The sequence below is a fragment of the Cyprinus carpio genome, chromosome A14 (genome assembly GCF_018340385.1).
Source record: "Cyprinus carpio isolate SPL01 chromosome A14, ASM1834038v1, whole genome shotgun sequence".
Taxonomy (NCBI): Eukaryota; Metazoa; Chordata; class Actinopteri; order Cypriniformes; family Cyprinidae; genus Cyprinus; species Cyprinus carpio.
The window spans coordinates 30077597-30095551 of NC_056585.1; the positions used below are offsets into that span (position 1 = coordinate 30077597).

Here is a 17955-nt window from a genome sequence, read left to right on the forward strand (position 1 = left end):
GGCATCATCACTGACAACACGATTCGGTGACAATTCGTGTAGCTGGCCTGATCTCAGAAAGTAGGATGCATTTCAAAAGGATTTTTCGTCAAAACCTTGTTGACATTTTTATTCAGTTCATCCACGCGACGTCGGCGGGGAAGAAGCAGCAACTAACCTTTGTTACTTATTATATCTTGAGGATTTTGCCTTGTTCTCAATAGTAGCCTAGGACTCTGGGTGATATCTGTGGACTGAGATGAAGATAGGTCCTGGCATGGGCAAACTGTTCTTCTTCACGGGTTTTGTATGTGTGTTGATGTTAACCTCCTGGCACACATCAAAGTCAGGTGAGCATGATCAGCCTGTGAGGATGTGCCTATATTAAATAATCTGATTGGTTTATTCGGAATTTGCATTTATGAACAGGTTTCCTCTTTTTTATTATTATTATTGTTTGACAATTTATGTACTGACATTTTGGACTTGAAGGATTTGTTGAGAGATTAATTTTTTAGAGATTCTATGACATGACCATGTTAGTTTCTAGTCCTAAAATCAGTTGGTCAACCTGTCAGACCGTGTTTTAAATGTCAAGCTTCCTGTACGTCAAACAAACTGGTATCATTAAGCAGGAATTCTTTCCATATGTCACCACACAAAAAACCAGTCTTAAGTAGCACAGGTATAATTTGTAGTAATATCCAAAAAAAATACATTGAATGGAACAAATTTTTTTTTTTCTTTTATGCAAAAGATCATTAGTATATTAATCGTAGAGATCATGTTCACTGAAGACGATATTTTGTCACATTTCTTACCGTAAATATATCAAAACTTTATTTTTGATAAACGTAATATGCATTGCTAAGGACTTTTTCTTAATATTTAAATTTTTTCGGCACAACCCGCAGGTAACAGATTTTCAAATATTTGTATCTCAGCCTATTGGTCCTAACAGACCATACATCAATGAAAAGCTTATTTATTCAGCTTTCAGAATTATATAAAGCACTCAATTTAAAATAAAACTGAAACCTTCTTACGTGTTTTTTTTTTTTTTTTTTTGGTCCAGGGTCACATATTTGTTTGTTGGTTGAGTCAGTTGATTGTGACATAAAATGGAATGTAAATACTACAAAAGGACGAACATTTTTAAAAGGATGATTTCTGATTTTTACAATATTATCAACACAATCTGTTAGAGCAATAATGTTTTAATAAAAACATAAAATGTTGATAAATTGCAATGTGACATCTCAAGTGAAATTTTATGTGACCCTGTGACAAAACCACTCATAAGGGCCAGCTTTTTGAAATTGAGATTTATAACATCATCTGAAAGCTGAATAAATAAGCTTTCCATTGATGTATGTTTTTTTTTAAGGATAGGACAATATTTGGCCGAGAGATACAACTATTTGAAAATCTGGAATCTGCGATGGTGCAAAAAAAAAAAAAAAAAAAATCTAAATATTGAGAAAAATCACATTTAAATATTTTTCAAATGAAGTTCTTAGCAATGCATATTTACTAATCAGAAATTAGGTTTTTGATAAATATTTTTTTTCCGTAAAAATATAAATTGATATATTGACTCCTAACCCTAAGGTTGTGGGTTCGAGTCTTGGGCCAGCAATACCCCCGACTGAGGTACCCCTTTCCCAGCAAGGCACACCGAACCCCCAACTGTTCCCCGGGCGCTGTAGCATAAATGGCTGCCCACTGCTCCAGGTGTGTGTTTCACGGTGTGTGTGTGCACTTTGGATGGGTTAAATGCAGAGCACGAATTCTGAGTATGATTTTTTACTTAATGATTTTTTTATCGCATAAAAGACAAATCGATAATTTTGACCTCCATACAGTGTATTGTTGGCTATTGCTGCACAAATATACTAATAAATAAAAAATACTTACCAATATATGCTACTTATGACTGGTTTTTGGGACCAGGGCACATATTAGGTTATATTATAATTGTATTATAAAGGTAAACATAATTGAAAAACCCTGTATAGGAATTAGATGAAATCATATGCCCCAACAACAATAAAATGCATCACGGGAAGCAGCTTTGAGTTTCTGTAGGCAGCAATGAAACATGATAAATTGATGTAAATTGCACCATATTTCCACTGTAAGTTCCTGTAGGAACCATGATTTTCCCCTTTTTTCAAACAAATTATTTTTAGAAGTAATTAATTTCTGTGGTGATCAACATTATGTCACAAATGCTGTTGCAAGGCTTAACTTGTTTTTGGCCCTGAAACATCCCCTTAATTCACATCAAGTGATGACTGGCACTCTGTGTATCAGATAACTTGCCATCACAGCTGCATTTGGTCTAATGAGAGTTTACTGCGGGCAGAACAACGAGGAGAAGTCTTATCACACGAGCTGCTTAAAGTGCTTGGTCAACTTCAAAACCGCAGCATTTTCTCCATCGAATCTCACAATCAGTAACTCCTCAGGTGAGTCCAAGAACATTTCTTGCTGTAATATTCGTGTCTGTACAGTTATTCAGTATTTTATCTGCAATTTTAGCTTTATTAGAAGAGAGGGTCCTTTCGACGCTTGTTGCCTTCACAGCCTAATGCCCACATCTACTTGCCTCACCTGAAGGAGCATGAGGACAGTCCTGAAACCCATCCGTTCATCTGGGGAAGAGACGCACTGGAGGTCTGTCTCCCATTATCATTTTTTGTGATTGTATTGTTACAGTGCTTGCAGTGTCGCAATTTAATTTGATTTAAACATACTTGTTTTAAGTAATAATGATGTCTTACTGTGTTAAACTTCTGTTAAGGCAAAAAAAAAACAATTTGCATAAGAAGCTTAGATCTAAATCTCCGATTCACAAAATGTAACCACAAGCAAAGATATCATTGTAATATTTGCATACTGAATTCTGATTGGCCGCCTTTTCTACACCTGTTTGCATACTATTTTTGCTCGTTTCTTTCGTGTGTCTCTTAAATCAGCTATAGCTGCTGCTACACTGCAAATATTGTTTATGCATGCTGAGTGTCATGAAAGCAGCAAAGCAATCACACCTGCAGCATTTTTATTTGAAAGCCTAATAATTAACCCTTAAAAACCCCCCTTCTCTGAAACAACAACACTATTCTTTTTCCAGCAAATCTGACATGATATATTGTATTATGATGTTTTATTGGTAATTACTGAACGTGTCATGCTATCACAATGTTTCTTTTACTTTGTCAGTTTTTATAGTTTTTCGTAATAATTGTACACATTTTACACACAACCACAGTAGGATAGGGGACGAGCTGACACCAGTTTTTTAACTGTTTCCACAGTGTCCTCTGGTGTTAGGAGTACCAACCGTGCACAGGCAGAAACAGAGTTATCTAGTGAACACACTCCAGTCTCTCCTATATGACCTTTCAACTGCCGAGAGGAAAGATATTGTCATTGTAGTCTTTGTTGCCGAGGTAACCATTTACTTGTGCTCTTTTGTTCTTATATATCTCTCTTGGCTTTATCTGTTTTATTGCTTTTTGTAAGGTTTGCATCCAAACTTTATGGCTCATTATCAGGTCATTCCTTAATTCTTTCCTGTCAAGCCATTTTATATTATGAGTTGTTAAGTCAGTCTGGTTTTGTACCAGCGATTTTGATGGTGTTGTATACACAGAAAAGTTCCTACTTCCTCATTTTTGCTCACATGTTTTCATGTAAGCATCTTTTCTCTGGCTGATCTGAACTAATGCGAATCTGTGGGCTCAGTTAATACAATTAGTTGTAGCAATAATGTGTCGCAACATGCATAAATGTTCTACTGATCTTGAACTTTTGGCCTGAAGGTGTGCGGATTCATCTTTATTTTTCCTGATTTTAACTTTATTTCAATCAGTGTACCCAAAAATTATTTACAATATACTGTACACTACCGATGAAAAAAAAAAAGTTTGGAATCAGTACGATTTGTTAATATGTAATGTATTTCTCTGATGGCAAAGCTGAATTTTTTCAGCAGCCATTACTCCAGTCTTCATTGTCACATGATCCATCAGATATCGCTCAAAGATTTTCTGATGAATAGAAAGTTCATCAGTTGTTCGAAATATAAATCTTTTGTAACTTTTAAATTGTATTTTACTGTCACTTTGTAATCAATTTAATGCATCCGTGTTTAAAAATATTAATTTCTTTAAAAAAAATAGGTTACACACTTTATTTTAAGGTGTCCTTGTTATAGTGTAATTATACATTTAAGTACTGAATAATATTAATTAAACTACACGTATTTACTATATGGTTAAGGGTTTTTTTTTGTTGGCTTAGGGATACTTCCATGTAATTATGCATAATTTATTAGTAATTATAATAGTAAGTACATGTAACGTGTAACAAGGACATCTTAAAAATAAAGTGTTACCAAAAAATCTTAATGATCCCACATTTTTTGAACGATAGTGTTCTTATGTTATTTTCATTCTCTCCTTAGACCAATGCAACATTTGTGAAGGCTGTTGTGCAGAGTGTACAGACCAAGTGAGTGTGTTTCTTTATTTACTCATCTGCTTCATGAGAGATTTTTCCGTGTTTCTCGCTGTGCAAGTAACTGTGTATTTGACTCTGTGTAGTCTCCCAGATGCTGTCAGTTCCGGAGTGGTAGAGGTGATCTCTCCATCTCCTCACTATTACCCAGACTTAAGTTAAAGTAACCTGAAGGCACGTTTGGAGACCCTAAGGAGCGAGGGTCAGGTTAGAGTTTCACCTCTTGTGCAAATGGAACTTGAAATAGATGGTGTATTAATTGTGAAGCATGTTTTACTGATCATAGATGGAGGACCAAGCAGAACCTTGACTACAGTTTCCTCATGCTGTATGCCAGTCTAAAGGCAACATACTACGTCCAGGTTAATGCCAAAAGGACACTGTCATACAACTCATTGGTAGCTTCGATTTTTTCATTGCCTTTATCAGTCTAAGTCTGTGTATATGTGTTTCAGCTGAGGATGATATTTGTAGCAAAGCAAGGATTCTTTGAGTCTAATGAAAACATATATAGAGCAGTGCTTTCCGAGGAGTGGCTTTTCCATGGAGTTTTTTTCCCAGCTGGGATTCATTGGTCAGTGTCGTGTCCTCTCCGTTCATTGATGTCCTGTCTTTTTTCTAAACTTCTCTCATTCTCTTCTAACCCATTGTTTCTGTCTGGTCATTTGTTTTCATATGTCCTGCTGTTTCGTTATTTTGTACACCTGGACCAGTTGGTGTCATTGTTAGTTTTGGTACAGTTCTCAGTTGTGGATGCTAATTTGTGGTCTTTATTTTTTACAGTAACGATGAGATATCTCTTTTATTAGTCAGTGTCAAGAGGGTTCAGAAATAAAAAGGAAGCAAATATGTGAGCCCTCTTTGTTAAAAAAAAAAACAAGCACAGCTTCTGCTAGCATTTGCTTATTTACATATTTGCCTTTAAAATAATTCAGTTCCCCCAAGCCACCTCTCAATTATTCAAATAATCAACCAGTTTTCTCAGATGTAGCATCAGATTTCAAGAAATACTGTTCGGTGTCTCACAGCTCCCTTAGATACTGTTTACTATGACCAAATCCATTTTTGTTCTAGCATGAGTATATAGCTAATTTTTCATATTCTAGGCAAGCTTTTTCCGGCACATCAGATCTGCCAAGATTGTGGAGTTCTTCCTGATGTTTCACAAAAAGACAAGCCAATCGATTGGCTGCTCGATCCACATCCTGTGGGTTAAAGTGTGTAACCCGGAGAAAAAGATTTAGTAAGTTTTTGAATATATAATATTTACTTATTTTTGTTTTGCTTGTTGGTTGTGAGATTGGGTGTAAGACATTTCATTGTTTTATTGTTGTAATTCATTGCACTTAAGAAACACTCGCAATAATGAGAAGGCCCAACTGAAGAGAACTTACCAAACCCTCACTGTTTCAAGCATGTCGGTTTGCATTCCCTCACTGACCGGTAAAATTCAAAACCTAAAGGTAATTCAAACTTTTCCTTTCGTCTTTCCTTGTATGGGATGGTGTTTTAATATGTATATGTGCTAAGTTCTCATTTTAGATAACTAGAAACTAAACTGAAACCAATAAAACAATGTTACTCTGAAATAAAAAAATTAAAATACATACATAAATATAAAACACTTATTTATATTTTCGGCTAAGGGAGGTTTGCCAAGGCAAAAATTTCTCATTTTCATTTATGTTTAACTCAATGGGGGGGGGGAAATTTTAAAAAAAAACTCAATAAAAAAAACAAAACGTTTATAAAAACTAAATATAAAAAAACTAATAAAAATAAAAACTTCAAAAAACTAAATTTAAAATTGGGGGGAAAAATGAAAACCTATTCAAAATATTAATTAAAACTATACTAGTATAATGCACGATGAATTTCTAGTAGAATAGTGTCCACCTAACCTCTCCAACAGTACTATGGGTCTGTGGGTAGACAAGTGCTTATCTACATTTGCAAACAGTACTTTACATTATTTATATTAGCACATTCTATTTCCATAATGACTTACAATTCATAATTAACACAACTCATGTATTCATCTTAATGTGAATTGGCCTCATTTTTGTGCGTACTAATGGCAACCATTTTTTTTGTTTTTTTTTTATTGTCATCTGTTAGCTAGTTTGTAGTCAGCCAACCAGTGGGTTACATGTATTTCCCCTGAAAATAAACAGGGCAATGGAGGAGGAGGTTAAATGTCCAAGATAATTACACACTTCACCTTTAAAGAACAGTTCCATTACAATGCGTACAAACAGTTCCCAATGTGTCGAAAAAAAGAAATAACATTAAAAGCTAGCTATTTTTTGTCATGAACCAAAATTCAGAACATATAAACGTACTCGAAAAAGGTCCTTATTAACAAAAAAAAAAAAAAAAATCAACATAAAAACCACCAAACACAATCTCAAGACAGAAGAGCACACAGCAAATGAATATAAACATAAGCGTGTGCTCTACAGAAAACAAGACACAAGACAGACCAAAGTGCCCAGAGCCTGAATGTCAGGATCCAAGGACTGAAACCAAAGTAGACAGGATTGTCGGATCCGACACCAGCCCCAAACACAATACTATACAAAAGAATGCAGTGCCCAGAGAACAATCCCCTGAACTCTTTACACGAACACAAGGACAAGAAGTACAATACAACCCAGGACGCCTTTCACTAATCAACAGCCTATACCAACCGAATGACAGGACTCTCCAAATTTATTGATTATTACTATTTTTTTTTTTTTTTGCTTACTCACATGATACCTATGTAGAGAGTTCACTTATCCCCTCACATTAGTAGGTTCTATTTAATTAGAAATCTGTGGTAGACAATATCAGCATGTCACTCACTAGGTTTTGAAAACTTATGTGTATATCTGGTCTTTTGTGAGTTACAGGATAAAAAGACTTTGGGAAAATCAAGTGCTGTTCAAAGGCCACTATAACCCGCCAGCAGAACTCCAGCGCAGTCTGGAAGAATATCAGTCCTCACACTCTGGGAGTAGAGCTTACAACGTGAGAAGACTTCTTCTGGGGCCCTCACACCTAAAAGAGGAGAATTACATCCTCATTACTTTTAACCACACCTCAAGCTGTCAAAGGGTGAGACAACCAGTACAGGACATTCATTTTGATGAGTAAAGCAAAGTGTAACAGGCAATCTTGTTTAAAGTTCCAGCATGTATATCCAGGTTGTGTATCAAAACAGAAAATGAAAATTCAGTCACCATTTACCCTCATGTCGTTACAAAAAAAACAAAACGGTGTGACTTTATTTCTTTGTGCAGGAACTCAAAAATGGATATTTTGAAAAAAGTGTTGTTCCATTTTATTCAGTGAAGCCCAGTGTTGTTTAAAATAAGTCTTTTGTGTTCTGCTGAAAGTCACACTAGGCTTTGTTTTTGGGGTTACCTATCCCTTTATCTGTGAAAGTAAACTCGATGTGGGGTGATATGTTTAGGGGAGTTTACTTGTAGTAATGCATTGTATTTATGTAAATATCTCTTTACATGGATATATAAACAGAAGTAAAAAACCCACAGGTCCGTGTAAATTACCAGCTGTCTGCCTTGTGTGCTTCTTATATTAAAGTGAGTTAAAAGAATAGTGAAACAATGGCCTCTGTTTCGAGTTCCTCTGAGCAGGATATTTTATACTGGCATGTTTTGTTTAGGAGCTGAATTACATGGTGACACGCTATCTTTCTAAATTCCTTTAAGCACACACATAGAAGTTGTTTAACTACATACAAACATAACTTACAAAAGCACCTATTTATTTAGTAGTTTGTAACTATCAGCTGCATCTGTGGCATTAGAAACATTTAATCTCAGATAAGCCACAAGCAATGTGTTGAAAACAAATGGGACATACCTGTACAGTGAAACTTCCATTGACTGATTTAATGTTTTTTATATTTTTGTATCCAAAAACTCACTTCTAGGTACTTTTTTTCGATCTTGGCAATATTGCGACAAATGGGTGACAGGTTTGACCACACAACAGTGGATGTGCTCCCTAATACATGTCAGTGATCAGAAAATGTCATAGCGTTTCCAAAGTTGAAAAATCTGCTAGCTGGTACTGAAACCAAGGATACTATAGTTTTTTAATTTCTTTGATAAAAACGACAGCTCAAAAACAACATGTATTTGACCATAGAATTTCGTAAATCTGTTGTACTTTGAAAATGTCTATCACTTTTGATCAATTTATTGGACTTCCTTGTTGAACAAGTATGTTGACCCTCTGAACGTTTGAATGTTGGAATGGTAGTGTAAACTTTGAAGAAAGACGCATGAGGTTTCTGTTAAAAAATCTGTAAAAAAAAAAATTATAATATTAACAGCCAAATTCCAGGTGAAGGACTACACTAAAAGAAATTTAAAAAACGTGACAGTGACAGCCAAGTATGGTGAACCCATACTCAGAATTCGTGCTCTGCATTTAATCATCCAAAGTGCACACAACACCAGTGAACACCCGGAGCAGTGGGTGAAACCCATGAACCCTGAATAGAACGATCCACCAATCAAAGAATAACAAACAAATCCAGTTAGCTCAGCGTGACCTTGCTCTCCTATGAAACATTGTAAATTATGTAATTAAAGGGTTAGTTCACCCAAATATTAAAATTATGTCATTAATGACTCACCCTCATGTCAGTTCAAAACCCGTGAGGACCTCCGTTCATCATCGGAAACACAGTTTAAGATATTTAGATTTAGTTCGAGAGCTTTCTGTCTCTCCATTGAAAATGTATGTACGGTAAATAACTGTCCATGTCCAGAAAGGTAATAAAAACATCATCAAAGTAGTCCTGTGACATCATAGGTTCCGTTGAATTTGTTGAAGCAGCGAAAATACATTTTGGTCAAAATAACAAAAAATTTCGACTTTTATTCAGCATTTTCTCTTCTCTCTTTCCGGGTCTGTTGTGAGAGCGTTCACAACACTGCAGTGACGCCGCTGACGTACGATGCTGCGATGTGTTTTATCTTTGTTATTGGGGCACTCACAAAAAAAAAACTGAAACCGTCAGCAGCGTCGTACGTCAACAGTCCACAGCAGGGATCCGCGTTCACAACAGACCCGAAAGAGAAGAAAATGCTGAATAAAGTCATAAGTTTTTTTGGTACCAAAATGTATTTTTCGATGCTTTCAACAAATTGCTAACGGACCCTCTGATGTCACATGAACGTACTTTGATGATGTTTCTTATATGACCTTTTCTGGACATGGACAGTATACGTACATACATTTTCAATGGAGGGACAGAAAGCGTCTCGAACTAAATCTAAAATATCTTAAACTGTGTTCCAAAGATGAACGGAGGTCTTACCAGGTTTGGAGACGGCATGAGGAGTGAGTCATTTAATGACATAATTTTTAATATTTGGGTGAACTAACCCTTTAAGTCTCCCTGCTTAGTACACCCCCTAATAGTCTTATATTGTGTGGATATCTTTTATTTGATTACGGCATTTGTTATGATTTATGGGACTGTTAATTCATTTCTTCATAAATGATGATAAGCACACAATCTTTAAGCTCACTTTTTTTATTGTTGTTCATCCCAGAACTGATTGGTTTGCTTCATGACTCTTTGTTTAATAGTTTTTTTTAAACCATTTATGCAATTCAAACGTCTTAAATACTTAAAATCCCTTACATACTCCAGAACCAAAGCTGCACAAAGAAATGGGCGGATTCAGTTTGTGTCAAAATGTTGGAATTGTCAAAGCTTTAGACAATGCATTGTCTCTAAGAATGTATATGACTACACCCTTTTTCTAAAGTGTACATTTGTATTCATTTGCTTGTTGTGATGGAGCCTTGCTCCTGTGCATGCTAGCCATGTAAACACTTCTAAGACAACAGAAAACTGACACCCAAAACCACATTTGTGTTCTCTGCAGCCTTTGATACCGTGTTTAAGTTCAAACTTTATCTCAAACCTGTTAGACAAGGATTTTTGTACATACTTCCTGATATGTCTATTTTCTTTTTTTTTTCCATTTGCATTGAAGTATAAAGTGCTGAAAAGTGCATGTCTCTGTTTTACAGAACTCGGTGAAAGAGAAGGTCACTAGAGGAGAATTAGCCTGCTGTAAACCCTCATCCGATGGCTTTGTTCAGATAGGTACTCAACCATCATTGATTTCCTGTTTCTTGTCTTTCCTTTTGTCACTCATTTGTAAGATTTTGCATAAATACATGTAGATGAAGTGCAATCACTTGTTTGTCAGTGAACTATGAATTTCAAGTACTGTATGTGATACTTTGATGCATCATAAAAAACTATGTGATGAAAGTTAGATGATAATCATGATAATTACAGGAAATTTAAAAAAGAGTTGGCCAGCGAGGCTTGTGAACACGTCTGTTTTGGGTATCAAAAACTGGTTCAGAACTGGTTCGTTTTTTTCCATTAAAGAGCTGAATAAATTTTCATGACGTCAGTTAACAGTTCTTGAATGGCTGCATTTGATGTAGTGTAGTGAAACTATGACGTTGTGGCATCTTTGAACTAGTACTGAATCTATAGCACCTGGAAAAAGAAAGTATTGTTTGGTTTGTTTTTCTCATTGTGACGTGCTTTCATTTAAACTGGTCACTAAGATTTGTCTCAGTTGAAACTGTTCTAACGTTTCTCTGATTTGCTTAATTAGTGTGGTTCTCACTACCTGAAACTCAAGTCATTGCTTTTGTCATGTTTACATGAACAAAAAACTTTTACATTTGTACACTACCATTCAAAAGTTTTTTGAAATAAATTATTCTTTTATTCAGCAGGGATGCCTTAAATTATTCAAAAGTGACAGTTACAAAAGGAATACAAATTTATTCCAAATAAACGTCATATTCATCAAAAGAAAAAAAAATCAAATCACAGTTTCCACAAAAATATGGCACTGAAGACTGAGAAATGAGAGTAATGAGATGGTCCTCACTGCAGAACACAAGATCCAGAGGGCGAGGTTTGGATCCAAGATCCCACCTCCCAGAACTCCTCCCACCTTACATATCCCTAAAGCTTCCCGTCTCCACCCCGATCCCTAAAGGTTCCCGTCTCCATCCCCTGATCCCTAAAGCTTCCCGTCTCCACCCCCTGATCACTAAAGCTTCCCGTCTCCACCCCCTGATCACTAAAGCTTCCCTTCTCCACCCCCTGATCCCTAAACCTACCTGTCTCCACCCCCTGATCCCTAAACCCACCTGTCTTCATCCCCCTGATCCCTAAACCTACCTGTCTCCATCCCCTGATCACTAAACTACCCGTCTCACACCCCTGATCACTAAAGCTTCCCGTCTCCACCCCCTGATCCCTAAAGCTTCCCGTCTCCACCCCCTGATCCCTAAACCTACCTGTCTCCACCCCCTGATCCCTAAAGCTACCCGTCTCCACCCCCTGGATGGATCTTGTGTACTGCAGTGAGGGGCTACTGGGAGTGAGGGCTGCAGATAATTCATCTTTTCCATCAAAGAAATAAATTGTTTTTAAAATATATGAAAATATAAGTATTTGTAATAACATTTCACAATATTACTGTTTCTGTTGTGATTTAAATCAAATAAGTGCCATTTGGTGAGTATAAGAGGCGGTTTTATTCTCTAAAAAACTGTATAGGAAGAAATGGAAATCTAAACTTTAATACATTGATTTAGAATCGGGAAATCTAGCTGGTTTTAGAATCAACCACTGAAATTTCATGACAACTTATAAACAATCATTACAGATTGATGTGGATCTAACTGAATGGCGCAAACAGCCATGACATTGTATTTTTATGGATGTTAATGATCAAACAAGGCCTGACTCTGAACAAGTATGCATGTGCGTGTCTGTAATACACACACTCACTTTGTTTTCCCCCCTTTGGACAAACCACAGTAAGAAACGAAAGCTCAAAAGTGGTTATGTAAAAAACATGAGTGTGCTTGGCCATTGTCTGAGACCAGGATGTGTGTGTGTGTGTGTGTGTGTGTGTGTATATGTTTTAGCATCAAAACATGGTTTAAAGCACCTGTCATGCAATCTGATGAATGAAAGCGGTCAGGTCTGGATTCTGTTTAATTTGTGATGTCACAAATGTCTGTTTTCTTAGGTTCTTTCAAGAATGGAGTGGCTGAGGGGGAAGTGGATGGAGCATTAGGAGAAATAGCGGCCATGCGACTCCTGGTTCACTCTGATTCTGATGTGTGGGTCCTTCTCAGTGAGGTGAATCACATTCATATCATCTATAAATAAGCCTTAGAAACAGGCCTCACCTAATTGGGAAGGGCTTGAGCTAACAGTCACTTAATTCAGAGAAAGCTATTCTGTCATGAGTAAGCTGTTACTCACAGAAATGCAATGAAGATATAAAAAAAAAAACCACACCCAATTTTGTTGAAATTTCTCCAGGGAATACAGACAGGAAAAGTGGTTTATTATTTGTTTCACTCTTACAGTAAATCAAATGAAAGTAAGGAAAAGGTCAAGAGGCCTCTGTATGATAAACAAAACCAGTGAAGCACTAGTGAGCTTGTTAGGGTGGTTTATTTAAAACAATGCTAAGCTAGTTTAGCATTCGCCAGCTAATCATTTAACATCTTTTCCTTCATGTAAAACATTGTCTTACATTTTCATATTGTTCTTAATCAAGGATTTTATAGCAGTATAGCGGTAGATTTTCATTATCAGCAACACTTTGGCAGAAATGGCCTCTAAACATTTTTTTGTAGCCCACAATTGTTATTTTTTCTTATTGATTTTTTATTATTATTATTATTATTCAGAAAACTTTAATCTTTTATTTTACTGACCATTCAGTGCTTGATTTTGATAAGTCACTTTTCAGTTTGCAAAGTCAGCAAATTAGGTCTTGTATATTCTAAATTTGCATTTTTATTTCTTAAATCTGTTAATTTAATGGTTTGTATTATTAAATTCATAAATAATAACAGTGCAGGTAAATTGACAAAAGTCAATAGTTCATTTTAACATCTATTTACTTAAAAATGTAAATGTGTAATTTTACAGTGCAAAAAAAAAGAGTATTTTAGAGTATTTTCCCTATACAGAAAATTGAAGTTGTCCAATTTTTTTATTTAGGAGATCAACCCAGCAGTGCTTAAAAATAAAAGGGCCAAGTGTATCTGTCATCAGAGATATCTAATTTGAATACGTTTAGCAAAATTTCTGGGAAATTTTCATTCACAGTATTTCAGTAGAGGTTTTCCATTGTAGTCACTATCAGTCACCATTTTATTGATGTTTCCGTGTAACTATAAAAAATATTTTAATCTTGTTTGTCTAAAATTAAATGGCCTTTTTGAGAAACAGCCTTTTTGTGAATGGTGTAACCCCACCTCCCAATGATAGTTTTCAATAGCCTTGTTTGCAAGCTGTGACACAGTATCTTAAGGCTTTGCTTAAAAGTCACGTCTCTTTCTCTGACAGATCTTTATTAAAGTTGATGAGTGAGGAGAGGAGAAATTTGATCTACACAGTAACATGTAATACCTCCTGCTGTGGACAACAGCGCATGCTGCTGGTGTGAAAAGGAGCTTCCTTACGCTTGAAGGAGTGCCATTGCTGTGTGCCATCTTGAGGTGCAACTTAATACTGAATTACAGGATGTTTCCTCATCATTGTAAGAGCAGAAAAAGTGTTTACACTGTTGTTTATTGTGGCCCATGAATGTTTTGATTTATTTGTTTTTTTCTAAATTATTAATTTAAATTATTGCTTTATGTTGCAAAAAAGGACCACACATACAGGATTTGACAATGTTTTCATATTATACTGAATTATTGAAAATATTTGACTTTGTCAGTAAATCAATAAATGGCAGTAATACTAACATACAACTTGTCATGGCATCATTATTCTGTTCTATTCTGCTCATATCATATTCTATTTTTATTTCTTCATCCCTAGCAAGTGGAATAAAAAAAAATAATTTTAATAATTAAAAGAACTCTCCTCATCTTTCATTGGTCAGACAGACCCAGTGCTACTGTATAAGACTTGAGTACACTAATGTTCACACTTACTAAGAACATCAGCCTGCCTATTAATCAAGCCAGAATAGGAAATGTTTAACATAAATTATGTTCACATTTCAGCTTTAGTTCCTGGGTTTGCTTACTCTTACTGCATGCTCAAACACTAGTAGATTTGTCCTTCCGAACACCTTTGGTAACCTGTGTGAAAGAAGGAGACACACATTCAGATGCAGATTCACAATTTGAAAGCAAGAGTGGAGGAAAAAGGCAATGCTACTCTGAGACTCAGTTCCTCACTCCTCTGATGAGAGCAGGTGTGGAGCAATCCTCCAAACTCAGGGTGGAATATATGTAGACTTGAATCCCAGATGAAGTGAGGGTGACTGCACTGGATACGAGAAGCAAAAACCACCAAAGGGGCCTAAAGACTGACTCGCGGCACCCACCACGCAAATTATATTTGTTTTAATTCAAAAACATACCACACAATGTGGTAAGATTCTACACACATTCAAACACAACAAATGCATTGAGATATTCAAGGCACAGATGTGACGCAAGCCATAGAGAACTCCCTTCTGTGTTGATGCACCAAGGAAAGGGTCTAAATTTCATTCCCTGATCAGAATGGCCTGAAATGTTTTCTCTCAACAGGAGTATACATCATGCTGATACAGACAAATAGCTCAGCGGGAGTCCCTGAGAGCAACTGTCATGGGCATCACAGCCGTACACCTCATCTAGAAAGCAAAAAAGCAAAAATATGAAATGAAATACAAAATACATATTACTATTTTTTAATCAGTTATCAATTTGTTTAGTGATACAAAACAATTTAAAATATTAAAAATAATATTAATATCATACCCTGTCTGAACATAAAAAAAAAAACTACCAAAACAACATAAGGTTCTAACAAGTTTGTATCTTTATTAATTTAGTATGTAATATGTTTAATAAAGTTGTTGAAGATTATAAAAATTTAAAGAACATTAATACTGATAAATAAATGTAAATACTTATAATTTTAATGGCATAAGGATCAAAAAAGTTTAAATGAGCTGATATGGCAAGGGTTTATCTGTGTGGGGGGGTTGCCGTTCACACAAGGGATTCTGGGAAAGAGGATGCCCTCTTACTTCCGTTTGCTCTTGGAGTCAGGTGGTCTGAAACACGCTAGATGCCGACATGAGGTTCTTCAATGTACTGCCCCTCAAGAACCTGATTCTCTGATTTTAACTTCAGATTTTCTGATTCTTTACTGCATCCACCCCGAGCTGAGAGATCTATCAAAACAAAAGAAAGAGAAAGACAGAAATGAATGCTTGTTATATAATATAATAAAAGGTTAAAGAACCCAGCATTAGTTAAACATTATATGACAAAACATGCTGTGTTGGTTACTTTACCCTCAAGAGTATTCTGCAACTCAAGGACCTGGTTTATAAGCCTGGTCTTCTCCTCCAACTCCACCCTGATTTTCTATGTCACCTGGAAGATGAACGGAAGAGAGTAACACTTTGCAATCTCAGAGTCACTGAAAAAGTCCCCGATAATGCTTATTATTAATAAGAAAGAAATAATGAATCATGTTGAAAAAGGCTTGTGTTCAGATAAGAAGACATTCTGCATTTATTTTGGTATTGCCTTTTTGTTGTTGCCTGTTGACTGAACATAGCAAAATGGTTTGCTATACTTGGCATTTAATTACCATGGAATTCAAATCAAATAATTTGAGGGTGATCAAAATCTTTATTAAAATGTCATTTTAGTTGAAAAGGTAGATATTCCTAAAATCAAGGATATAAAGATTTAATTTATATGCATTTAAAAGATTATTTAAATATTATTATTTCTTACAAAAACTGTCAATGGTTTGACCTGGTAAAAGAGAAATGTTTTAAAAAGAAACTGAATTTGTGAGTTTCTTTGATGATGATTCATTTTTTTACTTAAAGTAGATAAATTGCTATATATATAGTATATATATATATATATATATATATATATATATATATATATTTATATTATAATTTCAACTATTTCTATTGAATTTACATATGCACTAAGTAAAATATATGTATGGTGTCGTATTTGTGTGTATGTACCTGTATGCATATTTGTAGTATTGTCTGTGTATGAATATGTACAGTGTGAATATAAATGGTTTGTATATGTTTGTGTTATTGATATTGTTAAATATAAATTTTATGGAGACATTTCTTTACGATGCACTAATGCGTACATTCTGGTCCAAAATATTAAGCATCTCAAACTTGCTTTTGGAAGGAAAAGGGGGGAAATCCCCCCGCAAGTTATTTTAACACATTTATAGTGTGTTAAATGGTGTATTTTTGAATCAATCTGTACTCATCAATTCAGTTTCAGAAAGAACAATCTGTAGATGTGCTGTGTGCTGCAGATGAATCCACACCATCCATGTCAGAGTTCATGGCGAAATACTCGTCTTGCTGTTTTGAAATGCAGGGCTGCGACTCTCGTGAACACACTTCGGGATGAGGCAAGGCCTGATGGAAACTGTAAAGACACAGACCGGGAGTTTGCAAAGAGGCTTTCATTCATAATGTGGAGTCTTCTTCATTGGTGCTGCAATGCTGGTCGCTACATATTTGACTAAATAGCATGCGCATTGTAACTGTTACAGTGCACTGTGGTTGTATATCTTATGTAATAGCACATTATTATGTAATTTTTGTAGATCGCGTTAGTCAAAGTACGCAGAAATAAAGCACAACATAGTTTAATATCTTATCGTTAAAACAGCTGCTAGCTGCCGTTAGCTGACACACAGCTGATGAGGTAAACAAACCAATACACTGCCCATTACACTCCTAGCTGAAGCACAGTCCGTGTCCTTCGCTTTAAAGTATACATATATAAATACACAACATAAATATAAATTGTATAAATTACATCCAAACCTTTGCAATGTGAAAGTAGACCGGCAGAAGAGGTCCCACCACACAACCCCAGCGACGCGTCTTCTGTACTCTGACGTCATGGATTATGTATTAACCCTTTAGATGCCACAAAATAAAAAAAAAATAGAAAAGAAAAAAAAAAAGATTCCACAAAAGAAAATGTATGTTTTATTACACATTTAATTATATTCCTAAACTAATTTTACATTCACAAATGCAAATTTTCAAACTTCAAAGAAATGTAAAATTACTTGAATATATGTCCACAGTAAAAGATTAAAGAAAGCTATTAGAACACAATACTTTTGTACTAGATACTTACCTATATCTGTTTGTTGTTGTTTGATTATTATTATTTTTTTTTTTTTTTTTTGTCAAGTTTTGTATTATTTCAATGAATCGGTTGAAACCGGTGCGCAACAGGTTTGAGGCTGTTTCCTAAAAAGCATCGCGAGCAGCTCTGAATTGGACCTGAACGATTTGTTCACTTTCTTTATTGAATCAGTCCGCGCAGAATTGA

The 17955-nt window shown here is 35.4% G+C and overlaps 2 pseudogenes; one reads left to right on the plus strand and one right to left on the minus strand.

Annotated features, from left to right (window-relative positions):
• Positions 1 to 238: 238 nt before the first annotated feature.
• Positions 239 to 14352, plus strand: LOC109102921 (annotated as a pseudogene).
• A 1251-nt stretch (positions 14353 to 15603) lies between these two features.
• On the minus strand, positions 15604 to 16967 carry LOC122147597 (annotated as a pseudogene).
• Between the last annotated feature and the right edge of the window lie 988 nt (positions 16968 to 17955).